This window comes from Echinops telfairi, unplaced genomic scaffold (genome assembly GCF_000313985.2).
Source record: "Echinops telfairi isolate 266 unplaced genomic scaffold, ASM31398v2 ScPeMD7_7469;HRSCAF=8507_1, whole genome shotgun sequence".
Lineage (NCBI taxonomy): Eukaryota > Metazoa > Chordata > Mammalia > Afrosoricida > Tenrecidae > Echinops > Echinops telfairi.
The window spans coordinates 71,244,372-71,256,425 of NW_022111373.1; the positions used below are offsets into that span (position 1 = coordinate 71,244,372).

At 42.0% G+C, this 12,054-nt stretch overlaps 1 non-coding gene across 1 annotated transcript; it reads left to right on the forward strand.

Moving 5' to 3' along the window:
• Positions 1–432: 432 nt before the first annotated feature.
• LOC115873871 lies at positions 433–564 on the forward strand. The gene has a single exon (XR_004048648.1). It is a non-coding gene; the product is annotated as a small nucleolar RNA SNORA68 (small nucleolar RNA).
• The last annotated feature ends 11,490 nt before the right edge of the window (positions 565–12,054 follow it).

The following is a 12,054-nucleotide window of genomic DNA, read 5'->3' on the forward strand; positions in this document are numbered from 1 at the left end:
GCAAAGTGAATACCTTCAGATACAAATGGACTCTTCCCAGGACTATTGATCAGGCCTGAGCGCCTTAAACATCATATCGAGTTTTCAAGTCAGTTATCCTTACTCTATAGCCAAAGGAAATTTTCAGAAATTCTGGAATCAGAAATCTGAAGAGTGACACCCTTTCACAGATTAAAGAAAAAACAACAAAATCTTGCCACCACTGCCACTGAATGCACGTGACTTTACAGAGTTTGTCAGTAGAGGTTAAGTTCATAGAAAGGCCAATGTTATCAAGAAGACCCATGTGGAAACACATCGCTTGCTAGTGCTGTGAGAAGAGGGAACTTTGTTTTACTTTGTTTATTTGAAGGGATGGGAACCAAGGGCACAAAAGGATTTTAGCCCAGGAAATAGTATTCTAAGTGTGATTATGATAAGAAACCCAGAGGCCTTGCACCCAAACCCAAGGACAGTGGCTTCTCGTAGCAGCAGTTTAAAGAGCGGTGCGCACAGCAAGTGGACCTTGTCGCCTTTGAGGGGCTGCACAGTGCCCCTCAGAGTGAATGTGAAGGTTCAACAAGCTTGAAAAAAGAGGTGGAGAGGGGCGGGAGTCCAGAGGCAAAGATGAAATTCACAAGACAATCTGCAAGGTGACTCAAATGCTCTCACATTGGGTCAAGAGTACGGGATTCTCCCGGTAAGTTTCCACGGTGCCATAGAAAGGGACGGGTCAAGGTGTGAAGAATTGAGTAGATGTAGAACAAGGGCTAGAAACCCTGACACATCAACAAATGAGCTGGTTGCTGGTGGTACAAACGTAAGTCATATGATCTTTTCATAATGCTCTGTGTTCAGAAGGTCTCCAAAGGACTCTGGACCCTATTTCCTATTGGGAATGTCCCTATTGGGAGGACACAGCACAGTATAAAGAGAGAGAAATGACTTAAGGAGAGCCACTGACTTCAGAGAGCTGCAGGCAAGACCCATCTTTGCGTCAGAGGGCAAAGGAGCGGAAGCCATCAGGAGGTCTAGTTCCGAAAGCCTCCTTTGAGCCCTTGCATTCTTTAGATTTTCCAGGGGATGACAGAAAAGGTGTCGTGGACAATAGGGCCAGGATTATTTTAAGTAGGAATTACAAAGGATATTTTTGAAGTAAAAAAAAAACATCCAGAACAACATGCTTAATGGGAAAATATTAAAAGAGTTCTCATAAAAGTCAGAGAGAGAAAGGGGCATGAGGTTCAAAAAAAAATGGTAGAAAGTAAAATTATTTTGTTATCTTCTTTCCATCATTCATAGATGATCTTGCTTTTCATCTAGAGAATCCACGAAAATCAACTTTAAAAAAAACACCTCTTATATAATCATGAAATTCAATAAAAATGGTTGTGGTAATTATATAAGCTGTGGTCAATTTGAGGCTTAAAAGTGAAGGGATCAAGTTTGGGTCAATCAGGTCACAGTTTGATGACCTCTTTTGGAGGTGCTAAGGAGATAGATAGCTCGCTGGAAGTGGAACACACACTCCCTCCCTGTGAGACATTATTGAAGAGGAACCTGATGGAGCTACGCTGATGCAGCCAGAGCCGTGGGAGCTGGAAGAGCCACGTGGAGACCCCTGCCAGCACTGAGATGCTTCCTCCACCATGGGATACATAAGACTCTCCACCCACTGGCCTGTGCTCTCCTTGCATTTGGCGTCATTCATGTGTTGCATGAGTCTAAAGAGGACTTTATAGATTGGTATCAGGCATATCGGACTTATGGACTTGATCTGGGCTTGGCTGGAATGTTTTCTTAATATATAATTACTCTTTATTTAAAGCTCATTCTTATATACATGAGTGCCTATGAATTTGTTTCTCTAGTCAACCCTGCCTAACACAATGGTTAAGTATAAAACTAGTATTAAAAAGTCCTGGTGGAACTGTCAGATAAACATGGGATTCTAACCACAAGGGCAGTGCAAAAGAAAGTTGAAGCTATCTGTTCCCATAAAGATTTACAGCCTGGGAAACTCTATATAGGCTCGTTATGAGTCGGAATCAATTCAGTGGCAGTAGGTTTTGGGGTTTCATATATATATGTGGAGAAAGAATGCACTTTAAAATATAACACAAGAACTAAAAGCTTTAAAAAGGAGAGATTGATAAATTCAACTAAATTAGTATTAAAAAATTATGAGCGAGGAGAAATACCAAAAAATATTTGCAGCTTATACAGAGATGAGGACAAATGTCCTTAATGAAACAAAGAGCTTTTATGAGTCAATGAGAAAAATATAACGATCCAGCAGGGGGAAAAAAAGTAGAGAAAGGAAATAAGCACATAGTTCCTAGAGAAGGAAATACATGACCCTTGAACATGTTTTTTAAATGTTGGCTCTAATAAGAGAAAGGCAAAGTAAAGCTATTATAAGAGTCCATTTTCTATTGATCAGTGTCAAGATCAGAAAGTTTGTTAGCTCATGCTTACGTAAGGGTGTAGAGAACCAAGCACGTGTGTAAATTGTCAACGAGAGTATAAACAAAACAAAACCCCAAATCTCTAAGCAGGCAATTTGGTGGTACTTATCAAAAAATTCAAATTTAAATATATACTTTTAAACTAGCCATTCTATGTCTAGGAATTGATCATGCCGGGATATTTACATGTATAAATTTATATAAAGTGATCTCTACACAAGACTGTTTACTATAGCACTAAGCAACAGACAGCAGGAGAATGGAAACAAAATTGATGGAGTAAGTTAAATTATATTCTTAAAACAGCATACTACAGAGTTGTTTAAAATTTTTGAGGCAGCTTCAACCAACCAATCAACTCCCTGCCATCACGTCCACTCCAACTTAAAGTGACCCTGTAGGACAGAGTGAATTGCCCCGGCGGTTTCTGAGGCAGTAAAGCCGTATAGGAGGAGAAAGCCTCATTTGTTTGTTTGTTTGTTTTTCCCCATGCAGCAGATGGTGGTTTTGAACTACTGACCTTGTGATCAGCAGGCCAATGAGTAACCCACTATTGCCACCAGACCGCCTCAGCTAGCTCCATATGTATCAATATTCCAAATTTATATGGGTGTGTGAGAAAGAGAGACAGACAGACAGAGAGAAAGAGTGAGCGAGCCAGAGAAAGGAATCGATGCTTAAAAAATCTGTGGGGCAATTTCATTATTTTGTAATTCCATTTTCCATGAACTTTTGAAGCCCTCTTGTATCTGTCACAGACTACCATTTGTTGAAAAATCTAGATGCTTATATATTCACAGACTAGCTGTAATGACAAATGGGAATCAAGGAACAATCCTTCTGTGCTTGCCTCTGGGAAGGAGAACTAAGTAGGTGAGGTATATGCAGAAGGGAGGCTTAAATCTCACTGTATTCCCTTGATATCATTTCGATTTGAATTATATGTACATAGTATTTTTCCAAAATTAAGTAAACAATAAAACCAGGAGTTCAGGAGTGGCTGGAATTTGTTTGCTGATCTCAAGGGGTACGTTTGTTTGCACTTTGTAAATTAGGTCCTCTGGGAATCTGATAATTCAACGTTTTGTGCAGGATGGGAAGAAGAAGTGCACAAGTGCGGGTGGAGAGCTGGAGAGCTGGTCATCATGAGTAGTGGGTCTTCTCTGTATTGCCATGTCTAAGACCTGACTCTAAGGATATCTTCTCTCAGCGGAGGGGAGTGGCATGTGTACTAACAATACGGAGGAAGGTGGCACAAGGCTCCTAGAGGAAGCTTAACAGTGGTACTGTCACGCAGAGGGCTAAGTATGAATGGTTTTTAAAAACACAGTCGGCTCTCGCTGGCATTCCTATTCCACATCCAAGCACTGAACGTGAACTGTGAGAAAGCGCACTGCTGGACCCAGTGGAATCAAGCTCACGAGAAAGTGTCTCCCAAATCTCAGAATCAGAATCCCTTCAGAAGGAATCTGTGAATCTTCATGTTTGACAAGCAGTCCAGTTGAATTTTCTGATCAATTATGTTTAGGAAACAATCGTAAAATAGTGGAGACTGAAGTGCAACCATTGTGTCTCTCCCCACCCAAAGGAAAGAAGAAAGGAGAAATCAAAGATGTAAGGAAGTGCTGAGTCCAAAGGACTTGTAGACCCTCAGCCGCCGTGACCTGAAACTCAGAAGAACTACATGGTGTGCAGTCACCACTGCGAACCACCATGAAAGGGATCACTATAGGAGGTCCTTGAGGAACAATGGAACAACTTAAAATAAAGAAAAAGACCAAGAAGGAAGGAAGGGATAGGAAAAAAGGAGAAATGGAAACAGGAAACACAAGGAGGAAGTATGTTACACTACGGAAATTGCAATTACGTCCCAAATCAACATGTGCATACACTGTTGAATAGAAAATCAATTTGCTCAATAACATTTCACCCAACTCACTTATAACAATTAGAAGTTAAAAGAAAAAGACCCCTCTCCCCACCCACAAAATAAGATGGAAAAACCGCAGTGGGTGGGAGGGAACAGGAAGAAAAGTACCATAAAGGATGACTATAACCAGGAGGACTCGAAAGGCAAGTAACCACTTATGACTGTAGGAAGAGCTATTTATATAAAATGGCACATAATGGGAGATATGGGTCTTCTTGTTTAAGATGGTAATTTTTAGTTAAGTCAGGATTAGGAAGAAAAAAATTTTTAGATGCTTATGCTTTTCCTTTAAAAGAAAACATAGTAAATATAATTTTGAAGAGATTGCTTTTCTTTGGATAAATGAGGATGTTATGAAGACTCTGTTCATAACAGAGTCTATTATTTCATAACATCGTACAGAATGATGGCTGAGTATTGCTGACCATAGGACTTAGGTTTTCCTGGAGTTAGATTCTCTCACAGTCTAATCAAGCCAAACATTCTAATAGAAGAATTCTGGGCTTCTGTTTTTTCTATCAGGGCCCTGGTGTGCTGTGGGTTAAGTGTCGGAGTGCTAACCTCAAAGTCAGCAGTTTAAACACACCAGCTGCTCCTTGGGAGAAAGATGAGGCTGTCTGTCCCCGTAAAGATTTACAGTCTTGGAAATCCCAGGGAGCAGTGTAACGCTGTCCTGCAGGGATGTTATGCGCTAGAGCGGACTCAACAGCACTCAGTATAATTACCTTCTAAAGCTTGAATGATACTATTTATATTTCGGGTGAAGAAGAATCCCAGAAGTTTGGTAATGTTCATTCCTCTGGATTCTCTAAGCTTTCTTTCATCACTGCCAGGCCACAGAAGTGGACAATTGCTTGAGATCCCCACAGAACTATGTGCACCGAGCCATAGTTTAACATTATGTTCTCAGATGCAGTTAAGAAACAGTTGCCAGCGTCTGTTTTGGCATTTTTTAAAAAAACTGTTCCTAAACACAATCACTATTATCTTGTTCAATAGCCCTTATATAAAGACCTACATTAAAAATTCTTCTTAGAGCTGAATGTCAAGAAATATAATTGTCTCTCAGTGAAATGTTATGCTTCCTTTTTAAAAAAGAGATGAGTTATGTAATCTTTTTCTTCCTCCATCTTGCTCTCTCCCCGTCTTGCCTGTTTTTGCCTTAGCTTGCAGGAAGTTCGGATCTAAATGTTATGCTCCATTGAGGTGCTGTTCTCAAATTGCACTCCAATACGGTCTCCTCATCCCAGCAACAGCTGGCTAAAATAGACATGTTTTCATGATTCCATTATGTCTGGGTCTTTTACAGTGAACAACTTGAATACACTTTGGAAACTGATGGAACAGAAGCTACAAATGAGAAAACAGGTTGGGCTTCCATTGGCTGAGGTTTTACTATGTAACCAGGAGGTGTATGGAATTTTAAATGATGAAAGTCAAATTAGATTCATTTGGGAAGATTTCGTTTGGGAAAAGGTAAATGCCAACAATACTGGAAAGTCAAATCACTTCATGTAACTCACTCTTCCAGGGGCTCCCTGCACAGGGACAGTACACCCTGGGTGTGGGGAAGAAACCCATTATAAAATTGGCCCTTGGTTCTTATTTACTCCATGAGTTGTGCCCAAATCACACCAGGGACCCTTCATCTTTCCTCCTGTGAAGAAGCCATGGGCAGAATGACTTCCTCCCTTATCCATTCGTGCCAGGGAAGAATAAATCACTGATTGCCAACCTTTGGTCAGTCATCTCCTATGCGGCTGATGCTTACTAAGGACGTTCAGAAAAAAAGACAGACTTGGCCAGGACTAAGGAGCGGGAAGTTCACTGCTTTTGCAACATATTGAGTCTCACAGATTTGTCATTCAATACACAGCTTCTCTCTGCACAGCCCACACAGCTAATCCCTGGACTATATTTCTCTCAGTTTTCCCTCCTCCACCCACAGTTCTGTTGACTTCTCTCCACACAGGAGAGACTGAACAGCTGAGGAAACAGCCAGAGCGGTGGGAAATTGTTGAAAGCGTTTTGAGCCCACCCAACCTGAGGAGCGCATTCAAAGAAACACAGGAAAGGGTGAGGAGGAGCTCCCTCCACCCCTCCGCACAAACCAGGGATTGTCACTCCCACCCACCTCCAATCCCAATAGAGGTCGACTACTGAGAGGGAGAGTGGTGCCCACACACAAAAATATGCAAATATATTCTCCATGAGGATTGTGGAATGGAGGCAATTGCTTGTCTATTTCAGACACTGCGTCATGGAAACTGGGGGCACAATCGGCTCATCCTATTCAAACACCCATCAGGGAGTTCAAGCAGCATCTCTGGTCTTAAATTGGAATATCTGGAGGCCGTCATACTAGGCAAATAGTGTAGGCCTGAAGACGAAGACATTTCTGTTCTGCCAATCGAAATTCAACTCCCCAAGGGGGGTCGGAGCGGCATGCAAATCAATGCCCTCCCTCCGTTTTGTGTTGTTTTAAATTGATGCCCCTCTTCCTCCCTTCTTTTCATGGTCTCTTCCTATACCAGAGTCCAGAGATGTTAAGATTGCCTGTTATTTCGGGAAGTAGGGTAGGGAAGATGTGTGATTTCATTCTTGTTCCATCTCGTCTCTATGGGAATTCTAGTCAGGTGATTCAGAGGGGACAAGGGCACAAGAAGAGTGGCTGACCCAATTCATTTATTCATTCATTCCCATTTATTCATTCATTCCTGAGTCAGTAAGTAGAATTTTATTGAATGTCAACAGAGATAAGATCCCTGCTCTTACACAATTTATAGTCTGTTGTTGTTGTTGTACACCATTGAGTAGATTCCAGCTCAGAGTAATCCTGTAGGACATAATGGAATGGTCCCGTAGGCTTCTGTAGACTTAGGACAACAGATCATGAAGTCGTTTCTCCTGCAGAGCTACTACAGGTGGGTTGAAACAGTCAACCTTTCAGTAAGCAGCTGAGCGCTTAACTATTGCACCACCAGGACTTGTGAAAAAGAAGTAATCTTTGATTACCTTATTCCTCTTTAATGAGCTCCAAATCAATTACTTGATCAGATTTAGTGTAGGGTTTTTACATAGACCCATGAACCTATGTCAAAGTTCTAAAAATCAGTGGATAAACAAGACTCTAAGCACCTTTCCCTATGACCCATGAAAAGATTTCTAGTCCACAGATTAAACTATTCCTATCCCTACAACCGGACCCATACGCAACATCACGATAAAAGGAGAGAATATTGAAGATGGCAAGGATTTCATTTTCCCTAAGACTCATAAGCAATACTCATGGAGCAGCAGTCGAGAAGATAATATGTATTGCATGGAGCAAAGCTGCCGCTCAAGATCTCCTCTGAGAACTAAAGTACACCTTTAGGAGAGTCATGTGTATGTGAAAGCTGGACAATGAATAAGGGAGGCTGGAGAAGAATGGATACCTTTGCATTATGATGTTGTGCACCAGACTGAATGTTCCATGGACTGGCAGAACAACAAACAAATCTAACCTGCAAGAAGTCAGCCATAATGCTACTGAGAAGAGAAGATGGACATGTGATCAAGAGAGACCAGGCCCCGCAGAAGGACAAGATGCTCAGTAATGAAAGAGAGAAGACAAGGAAATGACTGACACAGTGGCTACAACAAAGAGCTCAAATATAGTCATGGTTGGGAAGAGAGTGTAGGACTAGGCGATGTCGCATTCGGTTGTATAGAGGGTTGCTATGAATCAGAACGGAATTGGCAGCACTTAACAACAAAAGCAATTCCCAGGTTAAAAGGAACCTTGGTGGGACCATGGTGAAGGGCTTGGCTGCTACTGCAAAGTGGATAACTTAAACCCACAACTTCACAGGACAAAGCTCCGGCCAGCTGCTCCTGTGAAGATTTACAGCCTTGGGAACCCTGATAGGAGCAATTCTCCTCAGTTCCACGGGGTCAATCGGAGTCACAATTGACTTGAAAGCAATGGTTCGGGTTTGATCATTGGTTGAGTCCCTGGGAAGTGCAAATGGTTAAGTGCTAGCTATTAGCCAAAATGTTAATAGTTTGACTCCATCCAGAGACATCTTGGAAGACAGATCCAATGATCTGCTTCAAGATCACAGCTTGAAATCCCTCTGTTGCTGTTAGATGCCATAAAGTTAGTTCTGAGCCATGACGACCTTATGCCCAACGGAACAGAATCCCACCCAGTCGTCCTGCACCAGGCGCACAGTGGTTCCTGTGCTTGAGCCCACTGGTGTACCCTGGTGCCAAACTATCTCCTCGAGGGCCTTCCTCTCCCTTCCTGATCCTCGACTTTACCAGACATGATATCCTTCTCCAGGGACTGGTCTCTCCTGACAATCTGCCCCAAGCTTGTAAGACAAAGTCTTGCCATCCTTGCCTCTGAGGAGTACTCTGGCTGTACTTCTTCCAAGACAGATTGGTTTGTCCTTTCAGCAGTCCAGGGTATTTTCAATATTCTTCCCCAACACCGCAATTCCAATGCATCAACGCTTCGATGGTCTTCATTTTTCAAGGTCTAACTTGCACGTTCACATAAGGCAATTGAAAATGCCATAAGCCTTGGGTCAGGCGCACCTTGGTCTTTACAGAAACTCCTATGGAACAGTTCTGTTATGCATCTCTGAGATCTCCATGCGTCATATAGACTTGAAGGCAAACACTTAAACGACCCCTTTTTTTGCTTGGATAACACAGAGTTTCTTTTTCCCATTTGGAATTAGAAATGATCTTCAAAGCTGGCCTCGCTGTTCTTGTTCATGTCAGTGTCGTGTGTTCATGTTTGATGTTTAGCCATTCAGGTAACGTGTGTTTATTGAGAAGCTACAACATGCCAGGCATTGTTCCAGGCACTTAAGCAACCCCTTCAGGGAGCCTAGGGTGGGCCAGGATGATGTGCTGTTCTTTCAGAGAGGAAAGTATCTTTAGTTACCCTCTGCCATGCATAAAACCAAACTGAAGATGGTGATACTAATCACTTCTAGGATATCAGTCTAACGTTGCCGGCCTCGTATTTAAGACAGTGAGATTTTTTGCATTACATTGGTGAGAAATGGGTCTGAGGTATGTGTCAGCAATAGGCTTAGCAAGTACATGTGGGGGTAATTTGTGGCCAATAACATTTTTCTTGCTTCAAAAATTATCTATTGCTACACTCAACCGGGAGCAAGAGGCTGAAGAGTCAGCCCTGGGTGGTAGACTGGACAACCCCATTGCACCTGCTGGCCCCGAAGGTCCTTTAGCACCTGATTGAAAACTGCTTCATCGCCAAGACAGCTATCAACAGAGCTCAGCATAGGGATTTCCCTTTGCTTCTAAATTGGCTGGATTTTATCCATTCAATAACAAAGGAACTTTATATTGTTCTTTAGCCACTATAAGCTTCTGTTTATTCTTCTATGCACTCCTAAAATAAAAACCTTTAACCCATTGACAAAGTCTCAAAACTAAGCCTTGTTTTAACAAGCTCAACATTAAAGATGACCAGTATTCCCCTGTGCATGGCACTTTCATGGGTTTCTTTGGCTGTGATAAAAACATTTGCCTGGAATGCATTCATCTCAAATGGAATTTTATTTATTCATTTGAGGACCCCAGGATTATCAGGGAAAAAAAGACTATTAATCTAGAGGGTGTTGAATGTACTGCATTTGTTCCTCATGTCTGAGTTTTTTATTTGACAAAAGGAAATTAAGGATATATGACCACCTTCATGTGTCGACCATTGGGGCATGCTAATTCAGTCTTACATACTGACTTGAGTTTTAAACCTGCTGGAAAGAATACAACAGACTTGGAGTCCTAGCCCCCAACTCTCTATCACTTCATACATCTGTGCTCTAAATCTAGTTATTTAATCTTGTTCTCATTTAATAATTCCTAGGGCTATGGAGAGCACTAAATGAGATGAAGCACTGCAGTTGGCATGTTGAAGGCCCTCAATGGATGCCGTCTCCCCTTCCGCCCCCCTTTCACCTCCCAGTCGCCACATTGATGAGATGGCCTCACAGTCCCTCCAGCGAGGCGGTGGTACCAGGCCTGGCATTTTCAGAACTCTGCTGAGTTAAGTATCCAACTGTGACAATATTACTTATGCAAACGCCAGCTGGAGACTGATGACATTAGGAGGATGAATCGTTTAAGAGCGCTCCTTAACAATTTCAGTGCCAGCCGAATTTTCCTCGGTGGTGGAGGGTAGTGGGAAAGATTGTCCTGAGGCTCGGGCAGGCCTGATGGAGAGTGTTCTCAAAGTATCCAGGATCCTTCACAGAGAAGGGTCAGACTCCCCTGAGTGACATGAATCAGGGGATAGCAGTTTGGGAGTCCCTAGAGCAGTGGTTCTGAATCTTTCTAATGCCATGACCCATTAATACAGTTCCTCATTTGTGGTGACCCCAACCATAAAATTAGTTTTGTTGCTTCTTCATAACTGTACTTTTGCTACTGTTATGAATTGGGCGAGCCCTGTGAATGGGTCATTTGACCCCCAAAAGAGTCATGACCCACAGGTTGAGAACTGCTGCTCTAGATGGCTACTAACCAAAAGCTTGTTGGTAGTGAAAGGTCACAGCCAAGGAAAAGAGCATTGAGCACAGTTTCACTTTGGCATGCCTCAGGGCATCAGAGGGTGAATTCAACTCGAAGGGAACTGGATTATTGGTTGGTTTGAAGTATGGGGGTTAAATATGATAAAATTGTGTTTCACCCTGATTGCTTTTGACTAAGTGGATAGTTGCTTAGAGTGTCCGTTTTCTCTCAGGGTTCTCATGAGGATTAAATGAAGCCATTGTAGATAAAGTACTTAAGCTGTAACTAGCACATTATAGGAGTCCTGATGGTCTAGTGTTTACTCATTGGGCTGAGATCCACAAGGTCAACAGTTCAAAATCACCAGCCTCAGGAACAAGACAGGACTTTCTACTCCCATAAAATGTTTGTCTCACAAAGTCACAGGGCCAGTTCTACCCTGTCCAATTAGATTGCTATGAGTCGGCATCCAATTGATGAAAGGGAGTTTTGAGAACGTATTGTAAATGCACAATAAAATTCAGCTACTGTCTATTTCCCTATTCCTCCCTCTTTTCTAGACCAGAGTTTACCTCTTATCAGTTAGAACATTAACAACGATGCTATTCCTTGAACATTTACTATGTTCTCATTTCTACTGAAACGCCTACATCCCACCCATACACTTCCCACCTGACATAAATTCATCCTTTGATTATTATTTTGTGAAGCTTGTCTTCACAAGCTTGAAAGAAACTATAATTATTGCTCAGTCATATGAAACCTCACATCTTAACTAAGTAAATAGCTGTTGATTGATTGTGATGACAATCAAGAATTTAAATAGTGCACTTTATTAAAAAGCTGTCTAATTTCATGCCATCACTCCTAAGTTCCATAATGTACCAAAATAATTTATCTCAGTAAACCTGGTTAAAAAACAACAACAACTGAAAATGTCTCTATCTGCCTGTTCATCACAGGGCTCTGAGTGTTCCTGGCGGAACCTGAAGATGCGTGGTTAGCTTGAGGTTGCACCTCCATGGGTCGGTGAAGATTGACCAGATGCCTCTGGGATGACTGCTCTTTATTAATAAACTTCAGCTTCATAATTGTGGTGAGAGAAGTTCCCATTTCTTTTTTTCCCTCTAAGTATCTCTTGAG